Source organism: Paramisgurnus dabryanus, chromosome 23, assembly GCF_030506205.2.
Source record: "Paramisgurnus dabryanus chromosome 23, PD_genome_1.1, whole genome shotgun sequence".
In the NCBI taxonomy this organism is placed as follows: domain Eukaryota; kingdom Metazoa; phylum Chordata; class Actinopteri; order Cypriniformes; family Cobitidae; genus Paramisgurnus; species Paramisgurnus dabryanus.
The window spans coordinates 6,059,549-6,086,360 of NC_133359.1; the positions used below are offsets into that span (position 1 = coordinate 6,059,549).

A 26,812-nucleotide genomic window follows, 5' to 3' on the forward strand; every position below is an offset into this window, starting at 1 on the left:
CAGTACTGTTCTTCTTTCCACTCACCCCTCGTAACTAAACCTTATCCCAATTGCCTCAAATCAACAGTCGCATATTTCAGCTGCTATTTTTCTTTCGACGGGAGCCATCGAGACTGAATGATAAACAAGGTGTAATGTACGAAGTGGGAAAGAACCTCGGTCTCTGGCTTCCGAACTAAATTCCGACAGACTTTCCACAACAATCCTGAACCACTACCACTGTCTCCACTAAATGAGGTCGGGGGTGTCAAAGTTTGCCTTTAAATGCCTTTGGTGGCTCTAAAGAAATGCATTAAGGTGTTGTAAGAAGCGCCGTACGTTTAAGAGGTCACAATATGTTCTTTCATTATAAAAAGCCTCCCAATCCATTTTAGCATCTTGAACAACGTGTTCCCATTCCAGGGTGTGTCTTAAGACTGGAATTGTACTTAATTGAACTGTAAATATTACATAATAAAATAACAGATTTTATAACTTCATTCCGTTTGAACCGGTTTCCTTCCTCAGTGACTTTGAAAACAGTATTCTCAGAGTCCCAGGGCTTATTGAGGTCTCTTCGCAGAGACAGAAGCGGGGATAGGCTGGATTAAAAACCAGCCCAGCGCCAGTCGGTCCATCACGACTACAAGTGTCATAGAATAACATATGGCCCATACATCCCTAGACAGAGAGAAGAACATGAATGACCTGAGACCACTTGATCTGGTTTGCTGAGGGACAGTGAACACAAGCTTGTCTGTGTGATAAATCTCTTCTCAGAATGAAAGCAAGTTAAGTACAAATCCCCAAAAAGACAACCCAACTAGTGAGCCCTATTATCTGGAATATCAACCCTGTTCCAGGAGGACCCTCAGCAGTGCACATTTTTTGGATGTCTCCCTAAGAAAACACACCTGATTCAACTCATAAGCTCATCAGGAACAGGGCTGGGAATCGGTGATCTAAACTATTTACCTAAAGTCAGTACATGACTTAGGATTTCAAGTATATAATTTAATTTGTCGTTTGTGCCACAGTTTCACAAACCCCCTGAAGTTCCATGGTGAACCTCGAGAGCAGGTCTGCTGAAGTCTGCTCCTAGGGGGACTTTATCTCCAACCCTAATCAAATACACCTGAAGAAGTTTATCGAGGTCTACTAGATTACTCGAAAATCACAAGCATGTCATGTAGGTACGAGCTGGGTTGAAACTAAACTCTAAAGGATGATGCAGATCTGAAAAGCTGTGTCCTAGGAGTTCATGAGTCCCAGAGGCTGTGTCCGAAACCGCATACTGTTCAGTAGGGAATGAGATGAAGTACTTACTTACTGACTGTTAAAAAAGTAGGTACTGTATAGTATGAATCCTAGTAGTATGAATGCGATTCGGACATTACTACATCCGCCATGTTGATACATCACGTGACATACGTCGTCATCGCGTCATGTCATACCAGCGCGAAAACGGCCGCATCGCTGCTTTCGCCTTTCTTCTTCGTTGCATAACTCCGCTCCTGGGAAATCATGGGATAGTGAAGTGTCCATCGTATGCACACTTCGAAATCTAACCAGAAGTAGTAGGTAATCCAGGTACTTTTCGCATACTGTTTTTAAAATACTATGTATTCGGACATACTACTCGCCTCGCCTACTGCTTTTCGCCTACTATATAGTATGAAAGTAGGCGGTTTCGGACACAGCAAGACTGTCCAGGTTAGAGGTGCCCCCCCTAATGTCTTTTGTAAGTTTTTTTCAGTACAGAACTTGTTTTGCCTTCCTCTTTGTGTTCCTGTGTCGGCCAAGGACCATTTCCAGCCATTCACTGCACATCTATGCTCAGCAGGCCTTTCCGTTCACAGAAGTCAGCTCTGAGGGTTTCTTTTGGTTCCCATCAATATTTGCAGCCTCAGAAATGTTACATTTAACTTTCCATAACTTTCAAGCTGCTTTGTACTTCATTGTATTTCACTGTTTCCCAAAAGCACCTTTTACAGATTGGACTTTTCTTTTCCAAGCGAATGACATTTAGGATTCATGAAAAGCCAAGAATACCTTACGTACAATTAGCAGAGCAAAAGACACGGCGGGGCGTAAATCTTCAATGGAAGTTTTCTTTCTTTTCTTCTAGCTCTCGGACTTTTATTTATCTTGGTCTCCTTGTATATATAATGTGGCCATATGGACGTATCTTAAGCATGGCCAATGTCACTGCAATTCATTCAGTATAGAACCCACAACCTGGGTGCCAAAACTCTCCGGAAAATTTTCCACACAGTCTTTTTATTTACCGAATCCCAGTCTAACTATCAAACATTATTCCACCTTTTTGCAAACAATCTCGAAATTTTCCCCTTGCGTAATATCCCTCAATAATATGTTCTCTTCCCACAGCACTCCCCCAAATATCCCACACAACACTTAATTCCAGAGACAGATCCAATGACTCCATTTTATTCACATGACACTATTGCGGCGATTTTGGTCTGCCCCTTCTGGCCTTCTTCAAGTCTTATACCAATACATTAACCGAACATCTTCTTGAAACGAAGCGAGTTTTTACATAACGTTAATAGTAGTGTAAACTTGAAGAGCTCTGTTCATAAACAGGGTTGTAGTTTTAAAGCATGTTGAAAAAAACCCTACTGAAAAATCCAGCTAAAACCAGCATGAGATGGTGAGCTGGTTTTAGCTGGTCTCCCAGCTTGGTTTTGCTGGTGTAGCAAGCTGGTCTAGCTGTGTTTTGGTCACTTTTTAAGCTGGTCTAGCTGGTCCCAGCTGACCCACCAGCTTGACCAGCTGCCACCTTAAACTATCTAAAACCAGCTACCAGCTTCTGCTGGATTTTTCAATAGGGACTTCTCCTGGTTCCTACTAATAACAGAAGTCATATCAGTAATATTCCACACTTCAATGGCTCCATATGTTGTGAATAACATCCCATTCCAAAGACATGTGCTAACCAAGCACCATCTTTAGTCTCAAAAGCATTAGCCTTGCATCCCCCATGTATGACGGTAAATGTTTAATGACTGTCGGCTAACGGGTGATGTATTATTTTGGATGACACACTGAGCTATGTTTCTTGCGCAGCCTTTATCAACACATGTGGAAAAGTCAGATAAACACCAAGAGTAGATCTGTGTAGGTTTTCAATCAAAAACAACATCAGGGAATAGTAGGTAAAATGAATCGTGCAGCATGCAGACTCGATTTCATCAGTAGCGTGGCATTGGGGATTCCTTTGCGTCACAAACCCATCACGCCACGACATTCCGAGACTTGAGGATTGCTTTGGGAATTCTTACCCCGACAAGTGAATCGCGCCAAGGTGTGGCCATTATCTCTCAGACTGAACGGAGCAGGCATGGAAACCAGATGCAAGCTCAGCTGCACCAGATGCAGATTTAGATGAAGAAAACCGTAGGGGAAATAGCGCAAGCCCAAAAGCCCTTTTTAAATTATTTTAAAATACAATAATTGCTGCCACAAATCTGTCTGTGATAAATGCACGTCGCAAACTGGCATTCCCAAAACGCCAAACCTTTCTTTAATTGGATTTCTAACTTATAGCACTTAGAGAACAGCTCCAGTCACAAACATCTACATTTGCATGCATTTGGCCCATGCTTTTATTGCATCCAGTGTGTATTTGATCATTTTATGCATTCCCTGGCTATCTAACCTAACTGAGATAGAACTTTAAAAGTGATACATTTATATGTGCATTAAATAAAAAGTGCCCCATACAAAAAACACACAGGTCACTAGACTAGCCACAGATTTCAATGCAGGTGATGTAAGACGAACAATACAATCCTCAATAAACATACATGGCACTGATCTACTGAAGATCTCCATCCCTCTATTCGTATTAACTCCTAAAGGCGCTGCTGCTATCTCATTTACGGTTCTCACTGTAACACAGAACAGGGCTTTTCCATCAACCTCTTTGATCTCATCCAGATTCAGAGGGAATGTCAGCGGTTTGACATCACTTTCTAACCAATCCAGCAGCTTTCACATGCAACAATGAAAGCATTAGGTGTCTAAAACCTTATTTCGGGCCTCTCTAATGACTGTTTCTGGAACTTTATGAGAAAAGATGCCAGTGTAATGAGCGAACTGGTCTGTGGTCTTCAGGTCAAAAGGGTCAGTTTTGATATTCCTGCTGTGAATAATTGTTTTACAGCAAATTAAAATACTCAGCTGAATGACCGAAAAAACAGCCCTCCAAAACACACAGATCTTGTACCATGATCAGTGGAAGGAATGCTTGGTTTACTGAGCCATACAAGTCTATGGGCCAAATAAGTTAAATTGCTTTTTTAACTTCTTAACAATGCAAATCTAGAATTTCTACAAGAATAAATGCACTGTAAAAAGTGAAAGCTGCTCTAACAAAACTTACTTTTATTGGTAACAACGGGTAAGTTTTATAAACTTAAATTTCTCACTTTAAAGGGGCAATAAGTAGGATTTAAAGTGTTTTATTAATCAAAATCAATGTCTTTATTCATAAATATGTCCTCGTTGGTGTCAAATGACCTCTGCCAGTGATCTTACTTTTCTTTGTAAACTTAAAATTTCTCCTCTTTACTTACATTGAACGGGTAAGTCCAAGGAGGCATCCATATCGTTTCGCCGTATTGATAAACTATAATAGCAGAGAGGAACAAAAAGCACTAGCCTACCAAAGTGTTTCCACAACGCGTTTTCATTCAGAACACGTGAACCAGCTGCAACGGACAAGGAGATCAGCGATTACATAACGGCTACCGTAGTTGCCACACGCATTTGGAAAGGGGAGGAGTTAGAAAGCACTGTTCTTTTGAATGCAAAATACAATTCCACCAATAGATGGGGTAAATCCTACTTATTGCCCCTTTTAGTGAAAAAAACTACCTAAAAAAAATTATAATTCAATTGGTTACAACTAAAATATTTTAATTTTCAACTTAAAAAACGTTTACTTTTTACAGTGTGGTTAACAATAGAGCTGCACGATATTGAATGGGAAAATATGATAACTTGCTAAACGATGATGTATACAATATGTAATACAATAATCATTTAAGTTTGTAAAATCAGTTTGAATAACAATAAAATATATGTAAAGTTCGTGAACCAGGGATTTTATTAGGGACGTTGCAGTGATGGAAATTTCCCAGCGGTTAATCAGCGTGTGACCAATTCAGTGTGGGTGGGAGGGGCTTATAAATGAGCATCCAGCCGTGCGCATTTTACATTTTACTTTTGAATTAGAGGCACTTGTTTAAATTCAGCGCTTGCGTAAAATGCGTAATGCTGCATTTACACCAGCCGGGGTAGAGGCATCAAGCGCAAGTGATTTCAATCTTAAGTCAATGTGAAGACGCGCTGGTCTTGCGATGCGAATGAGACATTTCGAGCGGCGCGGTAGATGCGATTTCGCCTCATTCGCGCGTCTAGTTCATCTGGCGCGGAGCTCGCGAATGGTGCTTTTTGTGCATTTTGCGTTTGACACGAATTTGTTGAAAATTTTTTAATTTTGGCAGCTTTTCATGGCACGTCAACCAATCAGAAGCCTGCTTTCAGTTGTGGTCCACCAAAGTTGAAATTTTTAAACTCTGGCGTCAGATACAAATTCGTGTGAAACGCAAAATGAATAAAAAGCACGATTACCGCATACCGTGCCATTTGTGCGAACTAGATGCACAAATGAGGTGGAATTGCGCCTACTGCGCCGCGCTAAATGCCTCATTTCGCGCCGCGAGACCTCCAGACAGGCGTCAACGTGCTTTCACATTGACTTAACATTGAAATCACTCGCGCTTGACGCCTCTACCGCAACTGGTGTTAACGCAGCACTAGTCCATAGGGTGCACATTCGGAGAAATATTTACACATTTTACATCTACTATTTCTTTAGACTAAATAATTATTTATTTTCCAATTCCAAAGTATGTGATTGGATGATCTTAACGCGGTGTGTGGCTTTGTTTTATTCCTCGATTGCTTGCATGCATTGCTTGCTGCGTGTCATGAAAAAGATATTCGTGCTCAAGGCATGAAAAAAGTAGAATTTCGTGCCATGGACATGAATAAATTGATCAAATTTTGCGTGACTAACGCAACTTTCCATGAGATCAGTCTGGTTTAGCTCATACTGAATTCATGCAGCAGACACATTCAGTTTTACAAAACTAAATTATTTTAATACAAAAATCAAAATGACGGTGGAAGACGGTGCTGCGGTGGACAAGTGCCCTAATCAGTGAGAGGCTAAAGCACTGTGTATTACCGGTTACACCGACTATCGAAACATGCCTAAATCTTACATCTGTAAGACAATAGTGCTCTGTTTGGGGCGGCACAGGGACCACTTTATTAGAAGGGTGTCCCAATACTTTTGTTATATAGAGCAGGTGTCTCCAACCCTATACCGTCCTACACTCAAAAAAAAAAAGTGTTGACTTTAATTAATTTTTTTTCGTCAACAGGTTCCACATAATTTAATTATTTAAGTTGAAAACAAATATTTTAAGGTTGTCCAATGTAATAGGGTTGTTTTAGGGACAAGTAATTTTTTTAAGTTTAGCCAACTATTATCACTAATTTTCACCCAACAAAAGACATTTCAGTTCAATTAACTAAAATCAGTTATGTTCTATGGACTAACAAAATTTGTTTAGACGTTGCATATTAAACATGTGTCTATTCAAAGTAAACTTGTAATTTTACAACAAAACATTCAATTCAAGCTTAATCAATCAAAATGAAATAATTTCAATAACTTAAATTTTTACTAGTTAGGTTTAATTAATTTAAGTTTGTCAACAGGTTTCACATAAATTAATTAAGTAAACTCAACTTAATATTTGTTAGTTCCTTTATTAAGCAACAAGTTTTTCCAATAACACATCAGTTTTATGAAATTTTCTTTAACAAGAGAAAAAACACTGTTAAACACTCATGAGTTGCAGCATGTAAAGTTGGTAATTTTATAAAAATAAAACTCCTGAGCAGTGCATTTAATAGAAAAACACTTGACATATTGTATTTTTTTTTCTTTTTGTGTGTAACACGCAGATAAAAAAAATAAGATAAAAATAATACAATAGGTCAAGTGTATTTCTATTAAATGGTTTCAAGTGTAAAGCAGGCCATTATGTTAAAATGCCACAAACTTTTAAGTGCTAAATGTTGGTTTACTCATTGTTTAAGTGGGTGATTCTCACGAAAACTTGATTGTAAAAATGTCAAGCATGAAAATGTAAAAATTGCTTAAATTTACTTTTTTTTCCACCAGACATTAGAAACAAAGTCTGAAGTATATGGGAACATTAATTTAAAAACGTTTACTTATCATTTAACACTTTTTGTAACATAATTTCAAAAATAAGTCCTAAAAAATCTCATTACCGCAACAGTCAGAAAACATCAACACTGTTAGAAAAGCTAATATATTTTCACATTTTTAAAAATTGATTATTAATAGTCATGCACAGTAAATTGAAATTCTGAAATAATATTTATTTTAAATTTAACGTTTTTTTTTATTTTGTTTTATTTAGCTCATATACCGCAACACCTTCCACAATTTACAACTATTTTTTTTTTATATTTCGAAGAAACCTGACACATTTTCAAAATGACATGACAAACCTGAAAGAACATAATTTGGAGATTCTGCACATGCATTTAAAATCAAAGTATTATGCTTCTATTAATGAAATTAACATTTAATAAGCATCTGTTGCGGTAATGATACATAGGTTTCGGAAATGAGGTTAATTATTTCGGTAATGAGAATACATATACTAGCCTGAGATTTAGTTAAAAACAAATTTTAAAGTAGAAAGTCTGATAATATTTACAGCATCATGCGTTCAAGTTCAAAACTGTTTTATTGTGTAGTCTTTGAAAAAAATATTAAAGAAAAAACATGAGAACAGGAAGGCTTATATTAATATTCCTTTGTGTCATATTTAAGTCCCCATTTATGCATTTAACATACAGAAATAAGATGGTCTTGATGACATATGCTGCCTACAAATGCGAGCTCTGAAGGCTGCAGCCATCGGATTGAGAAATGACCAGCTAATGTCAGCTGGATATCACAAAACATTTGTGTAAATAAGATGAAAAATATTTCCTTGCTGGATATGATTTGGTCTTCTGACCTTTTACCATTCTGTATCTGTTTCGATTAGAGAGAGAGAGAGAGAGAGAGAGAGAGAGAGAGAGAGAGAGAGAGAGAGAGAGAGAGAGAGAGAGAGAGAGAGAGAGAGAGAGAGAGAGAGAGAGGCTGTATCCGAAAGTTTAGACAGCTGACTTGTTCCCTCGCTGCCTTATGAGACAATGACTTTGGCTGCATAATGGCAGCTCCGAGAAATGCTTTAGGACAGACTTCATAGGCAGCAAAATTGAATTCAGGTTGAAATGTAAGCAGCCCTCTCTGTGTTCCGGGATGTTGCAAATCTGCTTGTGGTGCGGAGGTCTGATTGACCCACCCAATTCACACAAGCTCTGTGTGCTCTGCTTGGGACTTCCCCACCCAAAGGCGGCAATTGTTGGCTCAGGGTGTCCCTTATTGTGAGGATCTCCCGATGAAGGTGCTCAGGACCCGGCTCAACATCGCCCTTGGAGGTTTCTTACTGCAGTGTCCCACTGCCGGCAAAGAGCGGCTGGTGGTCGTCCTCCCCTCGCTCAACCGGTTCAGTTTGTTGCCGAGTGCTTGTGTCCTGAACCGGGAGCCGCCAGGTCTGTTTCCTTTGGGTTTCCGGCGGAGGAAGATGAGATGTCTCTGACAGCGTTGGCTGGAGACTGGGACCAGGCTCCACGTGGTGCATCAGACACACAGCCATCCTTCTACAAGGAACTGGTGTGCATTCTCTTCAAAGCCGTGCAGGACTTGGAGATTGAGTGGAGCACCCCACAAGAACCCCAGAGAAGCAAGCTTGACTTTTGTTTTCTTCACTCAGGCCGCCCCGCTGATGCTCGGAGGAAAGTCACCAAAACGTGGGCTACCTCTCCCCCATTTTTTTTCTTAGGTAGGCTACCTGTGTATTCCCCCCATCAAGGACGCTGTGGCTGCTCACCTCTGCCCCTTGTCCACTTCCTTGGATGGTGTGGCACAGCTTTGAGGGTAGTGAAGCCTCATGACAGCACACCTGTCCGAAAAAGCATACCCGCGCCGAGAGAGGCTCTGTCTGCATTGCACACTATGGCGGTCCTACAGATCTTTTAGGCGCAGGTGCTTAAGGCTCTGGATGAGGGCAGCACGGATCTAAATACCTTCAGGGATCTGAGAATGGTTACGGATTTCACACTAAGGGCCACGAAGACCACTCATGGTGGCCATCCACAGTCACGCCTGTTTCTCCATCCGGCCTGTTTGGTGACACGGTGGGCACAATCACGGAGCATTTCTCGGAAGCGGTGAAGAGCTCTTAGGCTATGAGCCACTTCCTACCTCACCACCCTGTGTCTCATGGACCAGAACCGGTGGTACATCACAAGAGTCCCTGGCACAAATCCTCCAGTATATGATGCAAGAAACTGGGTCCTGGGGGACTGCCGTCCGTAACGAAGCCGCTCAAAAACAGAGCATTTTTCTCCTCAGTTGGTTTTGTGTTGCTCGCCCCAGGGCCCGTCCTCACATATGCGTCTACAACACGCCCTCCCCCACTGTCGAACACGACCCACATGCTGCGAAGACAGCAGAGGCGGAAAGGGTTAACGCACAGTCCTAATGAATTGCGCAGCAACCCGCTTTCTGCACAGCGCCGGGCGCTTTTAGGCCATCCTCTCTGGTGTCTGTGACTCACGCACTGCGCAGAAAGGAGGTGCCGCCTTTAGTCTCCCTTTGTCCCTCGCCCCCAGGCAGCAATCTGACGCTGCAGACAGCGCGCGTTGTGCGGTCGCAGGTAGCTGAGATGCTGGCACGCATGGGATCCAACTTTGTGGATCTTGTGATCCAACTGATGTTGCAGCGCCTAGATGCGTGGCGTGCCATCGCTAGGTTGTTTTTGATACCTGAAAGTGGAAAGAAAGCATAACATTAAATTAGCATGTCTCACAACATGGGAGAAAAAAATTAATGTACACATCATCATATAGTATAGACTTGTTGCGTTGTGTTGTGTGTTTGTCATGTACATTTCCTAACACTGTAGTGTGTTTTTTGCTAATTACACCTGCTAGTAACATCTCCAAACCTAACCTCTCTCTCTCTCCTTCCTTCTGTACTCCTCTAGCCATTCTGGGTTGCTGTTAAGTTTCTCCCTGAACTTTGTCAACCTGGCCTTTGCTAAAGCTTTTTTCTCACTTGCTGACTGTCTACAATGAAGCATCATAAAGCAAAATATCAACAGTTATTACATTTTAAATTTATATTAAATTCATAAGAGATATTTAAATGTAATAAACTTGCTTAAATTCTCATTTCCGAAACAGAAGTTCTCTTTACCGCAACTGCTATTAAATGGTTGCGTTATATGAGAATGGTGTTGCGGAGGATGAGGTACCCCAGTATGTTTTGCTAAAAATAGAGAAGCCACGTAGGCTTTGCTAATTTTTTATTCAGTGCATATAATTAGACTTTAATAAAGAACATTTTCATAAAAAATTGTAAATCAAACAATTTTCGAAATGTAGAAAACTACCTGTTTCGGTAATGATAATCAAAATGTCGTGTAAGCATTCTGACAAGAGAATATTTCAAATTTAACTGGAAAGATATAAAGAGATGATCTTACCTGGTAGCCATCTTGAAGTAACTGGTCCATCTGCTTGGTCACTCAAAATCAAACTTTATTAAAATTCTGTATGTGTGCTTAAACTGTTCTCAAAAAGTGTTGCGGAGGATGAGAACATCAGGCATGGACACATCAATTTCCTAATTTTTCTTCATTATTATTATACATGAATATTCAGTAAATTATTTTCTGTCATCTAAAGTAGTCTAGCAAAACATCCATTTATTTTTTTTCTAAATATTTTTGTTTTAATATGTTTAAATTACAGCATAACGCATGTTCAAACACAGCCGGACGCATTGCGGTAATGAGAATTTCAGCAGAAAATGAGATAAAATTGACAAATTATAAATTCTTATGTTGAAATCACACATTGTGCAAGGTAGAACACAGTATTGTGTTAATTCTGAGGCTTTTTAATATTACTATGTTACACATTTTATATCTAAAATCATTAGTGCCGTGGTGTTTCAATGGTTTCGTGAGAATCACCCAAGTACATACATGACAGAGAAACATGTCACCCAGAACACTGGTGCGTCCACACAAAAAAAGATCAAATGTATACCATTTTTCAAGTGTTTTCAATAAAAAGGGTTTCAAGTGCAAAGCAGGCATTTGTGGCGTTTAACAAACTTTTAAGTGCTCAATGTTGGTTCACTCATCGTTTTTAAGTACATACATGACAAAGACACGTCACCCAGAACAGAGGTGCGAGTCACAAAAAAAGAAAAGTTTTAGTTTTTCAATTAAATAGTTTCAAGTGCAAATCAGGACTTTGTGTAAAAACGCCAAACGTTCAATGTTGGTTCACTCAAACAGTTTGTTTTAAATCATCTGTACCTTGGGTGAGAGTCTGGAAGCATCCAGTTGGAGGAAGATTTTCTGAAGCACCTCAAAGAACATTTTCAGTTCCTGAGGATAGCTGAGGTTCATTGCATATATGACACCCATTAAGTTTGCACATGCAGAAGCTATGTCTCCCAAGTCATGAAGCACTTCAACACCCTCGATCACTATTCCAACATCAACTGGAGTGCTGGTGGCATCAGTTCCGACAAGTTGATCAAGCTCCCTCTGGGCAGCACAGCCATATGAATCCTTTCCACACACAAAAAAGGACAACAATGAAATCACCAGCCAATTATAAAATTCCAAAGAGCTCATGTTTTAAAATAGTGCTTGATTACTAACTTTTTATCCAAACTGATTACTCGCAATTTGTACACTTGCTGGCCACTTAAGTAAGAACACCTGTATGATCTGAAGCCATCTTATTTCAGCTCTGCCATAAGTTCTACTTTTATAAGATTATAGTTCTTACAGTTTTAAGATTAAATGATCATAAACATGATTTAGTCTGGACCAAAATTGCCATTCCTGATAACATGTGGGTTTACCCTGCTGGAAAAACCAGCAAGAGCAGCATATTTTGTGTTTTGGTGCTGGTATGCTGGTGACCACCAGCACCCAACCAGCATGGGAATGATGCTGGTCTATGCTGTTTTTCAGCAGGGCATGTAAACGCATAAAACGTTTTATTCTTGTATAGGGAAAAGCCCATAAGTTGCGCAAGCAAAGTAAACACCTTAACCAGCCTTTACGCAGATTGGTTCACGTGTGCATGTCTCCGCGTGTGAAAGATAAACGTCACACGTTAAAGCGCAAAGTAACACATAGAAGTCTTCGCTTAACTTAAGCAATTGACAGAGAAACTGTGGAAATAAAAGCTAATGTTACATTTACAAGTGTAGATATGAGAAGAGATATGACAGTATAACTTAAAGGGATAGTTCACCCAAAAATGAAAATCCTGTTATCATTTACTCACTCTCATGTAGTTACAAAGTTGTATAAATGTCTTTGTTCTGATGAACACAAAGGAAGATATTTTGAGAAATGTTTGTAACCAAACCGTTTGTGGACCCCATTTACTTCCATAGTATTCTTTTTTCCTACTATGGAAGTAAATTGGGTCCAAAGATGGTTTGGTTACAAACATTTCTCAAAATATCTTCCTTCGTGTTTATCAGAACAAAGAAATGTATGTGGGTTTGTAACTACATAAGAGTGAGTAAATGATGACAGCATTTTCATTTTCCGGTGAAATATCCCTTTAAAGGAATAGTCTACTCATTTTCAATATTAAAATATGTCATTACCTTGACTAAGAAGAGTTGATACATCCCTCTATCATCTTAGTGCGTGCACGTAAGCGCTGGGGCGCGCTGCGACACTTCGATAGCATTTAGCTTAGCCCCATTCATTCAATGGTACCACTCAGAGATAAGGTTAGAAGTGACCAAACACATCAACGTTTTTCCTATTTAAGACGAGTAGTTATACGAGCAAGTTTGGTGGTACAAAATAAAACGTAGCGCTTTTCTATGCGGATTTAAAAGAGGAACTATATTGTATGGCGGAACAGCACTTTTGGGAGTACTTCGACTCGCCTGAAAAATCCGCTCCCCTTCTCCCTCTTATAATGGGAGAGGGAGGGTGTTACTGCGCCGAGTCGAAGTACTCCCAAAAGTGCTGTTCCGCCATACAATATAGTTCCTCTTTTAAATCCGCATAGAAAAGCGCTACGTTTTATTTTGTACCACCAAACTTGCTCGTATAACTACTCGTCTTAAATAGGAAAAACGTTGATGTGTTTGGTCACTTCTAACTTTATCTCTGAGTGGTACCATTGAATGAATGGGGCTAAGCTAAATGCTATCGAAGTGTCGCACCGCGCCCCAGCGCTTGCACGCACACAGATGAGAGAGGGATGTATCAACTCTTCTTAGTTAAGGTAATAACTTTTAATATTGAAATGAGTAGACTATTCCTTTAAGACAGATTTCCCATCAGCTTTTAGGCAGTGATAATATGGACTGCGAGAAAGCTGACACTTCTCCACATGTAAACACAGTTTTCTGCATAGTAGTTTATTGATTTGCATGTAAATGCAAGAAAACAGGTTTCTATAATAAACAGATTTTTTATACTTATCCGCTTATTCTGTGCATGAAACGCACCCAATGTTAAATGGATAATGTGATATTGGTAAAAGCCCTAGAACACTGTTACTGCTGCAGTAATTGTTAGCATAACCTACCATATACTCTTTGAAGAGACTGCTCGGATTTTCATTTAGATAGATACAGAGTGCTGTGAGGAGGCACTCCCTCTTCTTTTCAGCGATTTCATTCTAATTAAGAAGAAAAACAGCATCAATATACTACACATATTACATCAGTATATCAGTTTCCTCAACATTCTGGTCATTTATTCATAGGGTGTAGTGTAAATACAAAATAGCATTCTTTTAAAGGGGGGGATCATGTTAAAGGCACAAAAGAGGATGTTTGTTTTAAACATTTTTGCAATATTACTTGATTACTTAATTATTGTTGTACTGTTATTCAGGTATATTGACGTTTTTGTACTGTAATTGTAAGGCAGTGACCAGTCTGCTACATGCTAGTTGAAATGGGAGTAAGTTTGCGTCGACTGATCTAACGTTTTAACGTCTTATGCGTTTATTATCAAATCATTTCACATAATGAATCCACTGACGCGAGTCACGCGACACAGCATATGCCGGTGGTAAACAAACACTTGTGTTCAAATATTCGTGCACGAGTTTTGGAAGGCGTTCCCTAGAAATGAGCTTTGAAGGAGGTAGGCTGTTCTTACGCATGCACTCATTTAAAAAAACTCAGTAACCGTTTTTGGATTCTCAGTCGGCGAAAAACATACTCTTTTGCGCCTTTAATCTCAAAAATCTTTGAAAAAATACAATAAAAATGTATTCATATGGGGTGCATTTGCAGATGTTATTAGTTTCTGCCAAATGACAACACAAACTAGACAAAATGTACTTATTCCTAAATGTGTTCTACAAAAGAGTTAACTATACCTGTGCAGTCGGGGCAAAGATGAGGTCAATTTGCCTTCCTTAAGATCCACCTGCCTTCGTCAGCAATCTGATGAGCTGATCAGTGTGGTAATCAAGTTGTGCAAAAAACTTTGTGATGAGGGGAACAGTGGTAATCCTCAGAAATTCGGCTTGCACCTTTGAATAATGTCCAAAAACAAAATATTAATGGTGTATACTACAACTTTACTGAAAGACCCTTTGTTACTGTTTTCTTTAATTCTTTCACATGGTCATTTAATGCATTATACAACATTGTTCATTGATGTTTTAAGCAGCAGTTTATACCTCAGGCACAGTGAACAGTCCTGGCCATCTAGTCTTGAACTCTGATATCATGGGTTGGTCTCTGACTACCTCCCGTCTCCTGTATGCAAAGGTCTTGTTCAATAGTCTTGTTCAATAATTCAATAAAATAATATTTTAAAAACTGAAATTATTAATTGCTACTGTAAAGTAAACAGGATACAAACAGAAACAACAAATGAAAAGGTCACGCAAGAAATAATATTTACGTTTTTTTCAGAATTTAGATGTTGCAGATCTTACCTACTGTGAGTGAAGCACCTTGGCAGGATCACAAAACACACCCTTTATTAAGGACCTGGAAAATTGCAAAGGATAAACAAACAAAACAATTTAATAAGGACTTAATCAATTTAATAAGGTGAAATTGAATTAACAATAAAATAGTCATGCTTTGTTATTTTTAAAGTAAAAAATGGTTTTAAAACTAATTTGTATTAACCAATGTTTATTTTGACAGTGGATTTTAGTTATTTTTAGTCGGATGGATGAACTTTACAGTTTCAAGATGAGAAGAACTGTAGCAGTGTTTTTAAATTAAGTAGTATGTTTACTGCGTACATTTCTTAAATAAATGCAAGCGCTGTCCAAACTGAAAACAACTTGATAATCCCTGTCCAGGAAACCACCCCGTGTATTTTTTGCTTTAGTAGTCAAACACTTTAAATTCAGGAGTGCACGGCAGTAGCGCTGCGCAGTCGCAGACCCATTGATGTGTATTGTCAAACACAAAGGAACACTTATTTATGCTAAAAATATTAATATATATAAGATATCTAGAAAACATTGATAACAAATGATTAGCTTACAGACATCGATGTGCACATCCCTACTTTCAAACCACGTTTGATTCCCTCAGCAGGCGGAATACACATTTTTCACATTAAAATAAATATATTTATCACACTAACGTTATTTGAAAAATGTTTGCGCCTTAAAATTAAGAAAATATGACATGAAAGACAGGCAGAAGCCCTGCAATTAGCATGAAAAAGCCGTCGTAGACTTGCTCCAGTTAACAAAAATCCATCATAGCGACGGAGAACTCTGATGAACTAACCTGCGCCACGTGCCTAAGCAAGCATGCTAGCTTCAGAGCTAGAACTAAAATTAGAACACTAGAACTCTATAAAACAGTTTGGCCAGTTGCATAAACATAAGTCACTAAGTTAAGACTGTGTCTTGAAATTAGTTAGGACAGTCTTACTTTTCTGCTTTAAATTAACATTAGACCAATCTACATTTTTTTTTATAAAACGTATGATGTTTTTTTCTTCATGTCTTGAAAAAAAAAAATTAGATGATTGACTTTGTAAGACTCTAAGCAGTTTATGTAATCAGCCACAGGTCAAAAATAAAGAAAATATATCTTATTAAAAATAAATATATCGAAACTGGTGGAAAAACAAATATACTCATACCTTTACCAGCCGTTGAAGAGGTAAGACGTCCCTCTGTCCAAACCAATCGAGGAAAAACTTTGCAGGAGTCAAGCAGGTTTGCAGAGAATTGCTGTGAATTATCTTTGTGCACGTGTAGTCTGGCGAGTCATGCTCTTCTTCTTCTTCTTATTTGGGGTTTATGGCAGTTCGCATCGCACTATACTGCCACCCTCTGGATGTAAGAATTTTTAAGTTCACATAAATAGTTTGTGTTTAAACAACCCCTTAGGATTTTGTACAGTTAATTTGAGACATAATTACGTTGACCTTAATAGAAAAAAAACATTTCAAGTCAACAAATACAATTATTATAAGTAAATTGAATATAAATATATAATGTAAACTCTACAACCTTCCTTGTTCATTTTTTTGAGTGTATAGACCTAAGTTTAAACCCAGCTCTTACACACCTTTCTGTAATTATCAAGCAACCCTAAACACCTTGATTAGCTGCTTCACCTGTGTTTGATTGGGGTTGGAGCTAAAATCTGCAGGACGGTAGCTCACGGGGTGCAGGGTTGGAGACCCTGATACTGTATAATGTATGTCTGTATACATTGCTGTGAGGAATCCTTTAGCACATTTATTTTATCATATAGCAAACACTGAGTTTTGTAACACTTTACTGTCGGTACAGTGATTATTTTAAGATTGTACTTCTTAAAACACTGTAAAAATAATAACAGAGGAATGGAGGAGGAGAGAGAGCAAAACTGAAATTGATGGGACGGCTTCGTGCCAGTTATACGGCAGCTTTATAGCTGTTGGCTTGTGTTGTACTTAACGCTTTAACTTTTACACACACAGTATATCAGTCAGCCACCTAACAGTCAGTAGAGTCGGTCCTCTCCTCCTAATGCACTTGTGAAACCACCCATGTCACAGACTTAAGCCAGGAGTATAGTCTGTTTTTTACGTGTACACACACGGTCGGACGCACAGCCTGGCGAAACATAGTTTATTTGATTCCTACATGTATGCAGACATTTGAAGCATGCGCATTGCGACAAAATGCAATGCATCTACTGCTGTGCTGCGCGACCTACATGCACAATGTACACGGGGTTTCAAAAATACTAATATCACAATTATTTATTCACCAAACCAACAATCATTTTTCTCTTTCATTTGGTGCCGCATAGATAACATACTTCACCTTCACAACAGCACCATGAACAGGAAATAGAAAAAACTGATGCAAAGATACCTGTGCATTCAAGCATACATTAAACTGCTACAGTTGTGACTGGCGTCTCTAAACTAACAGTAACACACTGTAGACACATATGTTAAACAGCTGAACAAACAGACAATACATTGCATTGCAGAGCAGTTCAATGAGGCTGACTGCTGTGCACAGTGAGCTCTGATGTCATTTCACACAACCGCATAAGATACAACACAAAAATTGCTTCTCGAGATTTGTAATATAAGGACGCGGGCATGAAACCCACTTTTCCACTGCCTTAAATATTTGCCAGAGTTTCTGTTGATTTTTTGTGTTCCACTAACTGGCCTGTGGTGTTTCTCAACATTAGTGTCGACGTATCACGTTTTGCCCCAAACCAAAGTCATGGTCCGTTAGGGCATATTAACAGCATCACACCTTCAAGTGCTGCGTTAATCCGAGCAACAAAAACGGCTTAAGGTCTTTAGCTTGAGCTTGCGAAGGCTTTATATACAAGACGGGCAAGTTGTTAAATAACAAGCAAGCTGTCTGGGTCCGCTGAATGTGAGAATGTGAATGGGCCGCAATTACACCCCAGTTGCCGATAGATGTATGCGTTTTCCATATGTCGGCATTTAGTAATTCCCACTGCACAGCCTGAGAATAATGTTTTTGCAAAAAAATTAATCTTCCTGTCTATGAATGGTGCATTTTAGCAAATGTATTTATTTACCTATTGTAAATCTGCTTAGCATACCACATCATTTGTTGAAAGCCAGTTTCACTGCGGTGTGTGCTAAGAGACCCCTCCACACACTTCTAGAATAATCATAACATTTACAAAATGAGACAAAATAAAACTCAATTTTATTTAAATTCTGTTATTTGCTCACCCTCAGCCTGTATAAATGTCTTTGTTCTGCTGAATACAAAGGAAGATATTTTGAAATATGTTTGTAACCAAGCAGAACTGGAGCACCATTGATTTTCATAGTAAGAAAGTAATAGTAATACTATGAAAGTGAATGGTGCCCCAGATCTGTTTGGTTATTAAAGGGAAAGTTTACCCAAAAATTTTTAATTCTTTCATCATTTTCTCACTCTCATGTTGTTAGTAAATGGTGCCCCAGATCTGTTTGGTTATTAAAGGGAAAGTTCACCCAAAAATTTTAATTCTGTCATCATTTTCTCACTCTCATGTTGTTACAAACCTAAATAAAAAAATTTTCTGGAAGATATTTTGAGGAATGTTTGTAACCAAACCGATGAGCATCATAGGAGAAAGAAAGAATATTATAGAAGTAAATGGGGCGCATGAAAGGTTTGGTTACAACAGAGAAATGTATAGACTGCAAAAAAGTAATTTTTCTTGAATTTAGTGTTTAAGAATAATGTTCAAGATTTTTTTTCTTACCCCATTGGCAGATTTTTTTGCTTGTTTTATGCACAAAATCACTTACATTTTATATTTTTGGTCTAAAAACTAGACTTAATTTCTTGGGTTGTTTTGCTTATCAAGAAAAAGCATCTTAATTTAAGATTTTTTTTGACATTTGTACTGAAAACAATACTTGAAAATAATTTTTGCAGTGTACAAGTTGAGAAAATGATGACAAAATTTTAGGGTAATTTTTTACTATCCCTGAAAAATTTTTTGCTCACACCTACAAAGTGGCAATTTTAACATGTTATAATAAATTATCTAGATGATATTTTAAGCTAGAACTTCACACACGTACTCTGCGGACACCAAAGATTTATTTGGCATCTTAAAAAAGTCTTGTGAAATGTCTCCTTTAAATGATTTAACCCCTTAGCATTCCTGTAAAATGCTACAAAAATGCCTAATTGTACCTGCTTTGTTGATTGTACTGTATCTCAAATGGGTTTACATCATTCGGATCACAAGAATCTCAGCTTTTCAAAGATATGTGACATGTTTAGCTTTTTGTATATGAGCACGGTATCATTGTATATACTTTCCATTTTGCTTTAAGAGGCAAGGTATATTCGGTTACCCTTCAGAAATAAATTGTCAAAAAATGGTCACTGGGGCAGTTCCCATTAAAAAGGTCCTAATAGGTACCTTTAAGGTAGAGATGTGTATATATTTGATACCGATATGTACATCTGAAGTACTTATATGAACACTATAGGAGCAAATATTTACTTTTGGAAAGGACACTGCAATAGGGACCAGTTGTGACCATTTTTTCTGGCAGTGTATGTTCTGCTGTGAAATAAGCTTTCAAAACTACGTGTGAGATGAGTTACCTGACTATTTGTATCTTGGAGTGAATGCATGGAAAAAAGGGTGGTCTAGCTTTGACCTCTTCTGCCAAACTCCTTAAAAGCAAATTTATAACATCACCGTAACACTGTAAGCCAACCTAGATCTGTACTCGAATAGCATGACGGCCAAGAATTAAGCTTAGAGACAAAGATTATATAATAGTTCTGTTCCAAAAAATAGCTGACTTACTAGACAAATATCCTAATAAGTGACTGGTCTGGACTTCTCAGCACAGACAGCGACCCCACCTGATACACAAACAGCAGTAAACTTGCAAAACACAGTAAATTCTAGAACAGCCTTTGTGTCCATCTGTGATGGTTTATAATGCTGTCTAGATAGGGAGCTAACTCAGTGGTTCTCAAACTTTTTCAGTGTGCGGCCCCCCTTTTGTACGGTGCATTCCTTCGCGGCCCCCCAAAGAAAATTTATGACAAATTTATTCTAAAAGGTAACATTTTAATTAAACAAAACATATTAAATTATACAAAGTAGTGCTGTTGGCTAGTAGCCTTATTTTTTAAGGTTTAATTACACAGAATTCATGATAAATTAATGTATTTTATAAAATGTTATAAAACTGGGGCCCCCCTGGCACCATCTCGCGGTCTTCCATAAATGTAATTGGCTGGCTCTTACTAAGTTATTTGCATAAGGCGATCTGATTGGCTGACGCACGCGTTGCCGCTTGAAAAGTTGAGAAATGTTCAACTTCTGCCGCGAGCAATGGAACTGACGCGGCGCAGACGGATCCACAATTCAATTCGGCGACGCATGACGTCACCCATTAAAAGTGAATGGGAAGCGTCAACACTTGTGAATGTACCGTTACTGTATGTAAAGGGTAAGACTCATTTTTGCAGCTACCTGTAGATGTGACAGGGAGCCCATGAATTGAGCATTTTTGTCACTGTATTAAAAAACAATAGAAAGATAATAAGCAAGTTACAAATATACTATGCATGACAAAAACAAACTCAGTTCAGCAGAAACAGAATCTTAAAAGATCAACCCATCAAGCCGTCACCGAGATGTTGAAGAAATGTTTCCATGGTCCACACAGGAATCAGATGAAATAAGCATGAAGCCGGGTTATTGATGTTGGGGGTACGGGTTAGGATGAGTGCAGTGGTTCAGAATCAACAAGCTAAACGTCTCTGGTATTCACGTCTGTGGCAGACCACTAAAACATTTTTTTCTCTTTCGTTTGGAAACACAAACAATGAAGCCTTAAACCCTAAATGTTTTTACCAGCTCTGCTACCAGCTACGCCAAGCATGGGGGTGTTTTCCTGCCTGCATATTCAACACAAAACGTCCTTGCAGAAAGGCTACTGTTGAACATCTCATAAAGTTCGACTAAATGGACTAAATGTGACCAGCTGATCTGAACAATGCTGTGGGCATCGTAATGTAAAAAAAAGCTTATTCTGCCTCTTATGATTTGGCATAAAGGGTACCCTGACTATGAAAACTTGCATGCTTTAATACTTTATATTTGCTTATATGCTACTAAAATACATTTATAGAAACAACAAATATTTTCATCCCTTATACTCTTTTTAACCTATAGAGGCCACTATTATGCATTCTGGGTTGATGACGTAAAAATGGTTGTCACAAAATATTACTACAGTTTACTATAGTAAATACTATGGCATCTACTATTGTTTTTCATTTAAAAATGTATGCATTTTTTCAAATACGCCACACTTTCGCAGCATAAATTGCAAATTTCCGTGCGCAAAATATGCGGGGCTTGCATGATTTCATAATCCCCTTATTTTCGCAAAAATCACATATATCTTAGTAGAAAGTTGAAAAATGTTGCATTTACCTCACACAATCGCAGTCATGCCCCCTGTTGCCATGGGAACATTATGAAGTGACATGATTATGTGACGTGAACATCACTGAAAAGCTGCAAAAGCTGAAAGCAAGTTCCCGCAGTTTTTGCAAGTTCCCGAAATTTTTGCAAGTTCCTGCAATTTCATCGCATAAAATTGCATAAATATCACGCATATTCCATCGAATTTTTAAACAAAAAAAGTGCCGCAAGATAAAGAATTTTTGCCCGCAAAAATCACAAAAAAAATGCGTTTTTCTGGAAGGACTGTTTTGCTTATCTCTTATTTGTGTTTTTTATATCTTTCATTATTTATGTTACTCTTTGGTATGAAACCCTGCTGTACAGTACCTTTGACTCTTCCACCGCCATTGATGAGTTAACTTGTCAATTAAAGGAGTAGTCCACTTTAAAGATGGGGTCCATTGACTTTTTATAGTAGGAAAAAAATACTCTGGTAAGTCAATGGGCCCCATCTATAAAGTGGACTACTCCTTTAAGAGAAAACGCTTTCCTGCCAATGACAAGTTTTTCCGACAATCCATATTTCCGCTATTATCCACCAGGTGGTGCTCTTACCCAACTTATAAAACCCTGAAGCAACCCTTTAGGTCAAACAGTAAGAACTCCGTGTATGTTTTGATCATGGCTCTGAATCTGATCTCTATCATGCCCCCTGTTGGCATGGGAACGTTATGAAGTGGCGTGATTATGTGACGTGAACATCATTGAAAAGCTGCAAAAGCTGAAAGCAAGTTCCCGCAGTTTTTGCAAGTTCCCGAAATTTTTGCAAGTTCCTGCAATTTCATCGCATAAAATTGCATAAATATCACGCATATTCCATCAAATTTTTAAACAAAAAAAAGTGCCGCAAGATAAAGGATTTTTGCCCGCAACAATCACAAAAAAACTTGGAAGGACTGTTTTGCTCATCTATTATTTGTGTTTTTTATATCATTCATCATTTATGTTACTCTTTGGTATGAAACCCTGCTGTACAGTACCTTTGACTCTTCCACCGCCATTGATGAGTTAACTTGTCAATTAAAGGAGTAGTCCACTTTAAAGATGGGGTCCATTGACTTTTTATAGTAGGAAAAAAATACTCTGGTAAGTCAATGGGCCCCATCTATAAAGTGGACTACTCCTTTAAGAGAAAACGCTTTCCTGCCAATGACAAGTTTTTCCGACAATCCATATTTCCGCTATTATCCACCAGGTGGTGCTCTTACCCAACTTATATAACCCTGAAGCAACCCTTTAGGTCAAACAGTAAGAACTCTGTGTATGTTTTGATTATCGCTCTGAATCTGATCTCTATCAAAAGTCCTTCACAAAAATGCAATTATTTCAGCTTTTTGCTTAAAATTTTTAATTTTTGTAGAAACCTACCCATATTTGAGAGGTGATAAAAAGAGAGCTAACAAAGGTGGGATAAAAAAATTTTTTGTTGTTGTTTGAAAGCAGAGGGTCTGTTCTTTTATTTGTATATATTGTATGTTTATATATTTAAAGAAGAACATTTTCTGGAAGGTATTAAACTTTTGTGAAAATCATAAAAAATGCTGGCGCTGGCCACTTTAAAAAAAAAAAAAAAAAACACTGGCGAGGAAAGAGTTAATTGAACAACCTTTTGACATCATGTATTGTGGTCTAAACAAAATGGAGGCCCCCAAGTGAAAAGATTATTAAAACTATGACATTTGTACTGTTTTCATTCATATAGCCAATCCTAGTGTTACTCTATTAAACCGTCTACAGTACATGTGTTTATAGGTACCAACTATAAACAAAGTAAAAACTGTTGGAAATGAAGCATCACATTTGCCCCTCTTAAAATCCCTTAAAGTATTGAAAATCTGTATTTGTATTGCTATGCACTGATATCGTGTGCATGTCTCTGGAGTGGCTGCTCAAAGTTAATGCGATTTGCTTCATATGGTTTAGTTTCCCTGTACGCCTTCACTGCAACAGAATATCTGGCAACTGCTTCTGAAAACAAGAGGACTTATTTCCCTTGGTTTTTCAGCATTCTGGCTCAAAGGACAGACTAAATTCATGCAAACTCCTCTGTTTGGTGCGCTGGGTAGATGTATCACTTTGGTGCAACCTCCGATACCTGTTTGTTCTGGCAAGGATCGAGTGGATGTGCGCAATGGCCCCCATCCCAGTTTCCACTCTAATCCCAACCTTCCATACACAAGAGCACTCGGTACACCCATGCAGCTCAGTCTTGATCTAAGGGATCGAACTTCTCAGACTTCTTATGCATGTATGCAGACATAGATGCGAATGATCCAGCTGAACACACTATTTCTGTGGCGCAACAAACCTCAATACTCAGGGGGGGCGATTGGGTTACCTTCACATGTCTGTGCCGTTAAACTTAATGCATTATTCTTAAGGTTGCTAGCTATAAATGTGTCAACTTTCACTACTTGTTTGGCAGTTTGGGCTTTGACCTGAACTGGAAACGGGCAGTAGAAGAGTTTACACTAATGTCCACTACAGTGCCCTCTAGAGGAAATGTTGATAACGCAGCCTGTTCTTGCATTGCGTTATGTGAACCGACACAATGCAATATTGTATCAAACATCTATAGTTAATAAAGCATTCACATAGTGTCAAAGAGTAAAACAGTCTTCAACATTTGTTGATTCACAATTTAAGATTTAAGAAAGTAAGTATGGATTTAGTAAAATAAAAATGTATAAAGTATATACACGTACTACATTTAATTAAAGGAACAGTATGTAGGATTGTGGCCAAAACTGGTACTACAATCACAAAACTTGTGGCTAAAACTGGTACTGCAATCACAGAACTTTTGGCTAAAACACAACATGACAACATAAACATCAGTTGAGGGCTGCAACTCCACTTTTTAAATGACAATGTCCTGGCCAGACCACTGTTGTCAGTGCTATAAGTATTTGAAATGAAAATTATTTCTTAATGTCTATTGACATATCAGGGCCATTTTATGATTAATTGATATAAATTTCTTACATACTGTTCCTTTAATTCATGCTGCCTTAAATAAAATTAAATACACTTGTGACCCTGGACCACAAAACCAGTCATAAGTTGCATGGGTATATTTGTAGCAATAGCCAACAATACATTGTATGGGTCAAAAGTCATTAGGATATTATGTAAAGTTCATGTTTTATGAAGATATTTAGTAAATTTCCTACCGTAAATATATAATTTTTTTTTTATTTTTATCATTAGTAATATGTGTTGCTAAGGACTTCATTTGGACAACTTTTAAGGCAATTTTCTCAATATTTGGATTTTTCAAATAGTTGTATCTCATTTGTATCCTAACAAACCATACATCAATGGAAAGCTTATTTTTTTTAAGCTTACACATGATGTATAAATCTCAATTTCAAAAACCCGTATTGACCCTACAGGTATATGTTTTTGTGGTCACATTTTAAAATACCAGAATATTTCATCGATTCTTACAGTAATGAGGATGAAATTTCTTACATATTTTGGACATTACTATTAGTTGCTATATCACAGTGCAAAAACAATGATAGTGCACTTAAATTCTTTCACGCCAAATATTTATTTTTTTATTTTGAAGTGAAATGTGACCCGGGCATCTCTTTGAGAGATTCACCTCCTATTATCCTTGAGCAGTGCGCTTAACCCTAACTTACCCCAGAAAGCTTTTTTAGGTAAAAGCATGCACTGAAAGATGAAGAAGTCTATGTAATCCCTTCGCTTTTTTGGTCTTCTAGTGTTGAAATGTTAAATCATTCAGATCAGTGCAAACATTGATGTTCTGACACGCTTACACTGTTCGAGCATTCTAACTATTGTCTATTTGTCTTACCATTGTCAATTTATGGAAAGATGGATGTTTCATTTTTCGCTGCTGCTGGGAAGTTATGTTTTCTGACTCATGCATTATCTTTTTGTTTATTTTGTCTTAATTCACTCTCTCCTCTTTTATTTCTCTTTTTTCTATACGTCTCTACCAACAGTAAGGGGGTATTCACACTGGACAGGCTGCTGCATTCATAATAGCTAAAAAGATCATTACAGAATTGCCCAAAACAGAGTTGAGACTAATTTATATATTTAAGTATACACTGGTAAACATTTTGTCTGTTTTTTTATATATAGTTTAAGTGCAAATTTACAGTAACTTTAAGCAAATTGATCAGTCAACATAATTGCTAATTGAGTATTTTTCTTAAAACTGCAGTTTACCAAAGGCAGTCTCCATTTTCTACGTCACATGTTGTAACAAATCATGTCAAGATGATAAACAAGTGAATCAGGTAGTCTGAGCTTGTGCGATTGAGTAGAGGCGGGGACAAATTTGCATATTCATGATTCTACACTAGGGATGCTAAACAATTAATCGCGATTAATCGTTAGCAGAATAAAAGTTTTTGTTTACATCACATATGTGTGTAAACTGTGTATAATAAATATGTATATATATATAAATATGAACACATTCATGTATAATTTTAAGAAAAAAAAATTATATATTAAGTATTTATATTTATATATAATATAAATTATACATAAATATACAAATGTGTATATACACATGTAAGCATTTCTAAAACATACATGCATGTGTGTACATTTATTTATACAAAGTTATTATATTACCAGTTCACACACATATATGATGTAAACAAAAACTTTTATTCTGCTAACGATTAATCGCGATTAATCGTTAAGCATCCCTATTCTACACATAATAATGAACCAAGCGTGTAGAGTTACATTCAATCCATTAGTGTTGAAACTGTCTAAGTGCTTGCTTAAACTAAAATATTTATTAGATATCAGAATAATATTAGAATAAACAAGCTTTCCATTGATGTATGGTTTGTATGGTTTGTTAGGATAGGACAATATTTGGCCGAGATACAACTATTAAAAAATCTGGAATCTGAGGGTGCAAAAAAATCTAAATATTGAGAAAATCCCCTTTAAAGTTGTCCAAATAAAGTCCTTAGCAACACATATTACTAATGATGAATACATGTTTACAGTATATATTTACAGTAGGAAATTTACTAAATATCTTCATGGAAGATGATCTTTACTTAATATCCTATTTTTGCATTTAAAAAA

General features: G+C 37.7%; 1 protein-coding gene and 1 long non-coding RNA gene across 5 annotated transcripts in view; both read right to left on the reverse strand.

Annotated features, from left to right (window-relative positions):
• The window catches only part of znf469 (zinc finger protein 469), a 359,871-nt gene that overhangs the window by 249,476 nt on the left and 83,583 nt on the right, over positions 1-26,812 (reverse strand). The window lies entirely within an intron of this gene.
• Positions 13,821-16,461, reverse strand: LOC135781869 (uncharacterized). The gene is made up of 5 exons (XR_010545284.1): positions 16,371-16,461; positions 15,193-15,247; positions 14,932-15,010; positions 14,626-14,781; positions 13,821-13,914 (listed from the first exon to the last, which is right to left on the reverse strand). It is a non-coding gene; the product is annotated as an uncharacterized lncRNA (long non-coding RNA).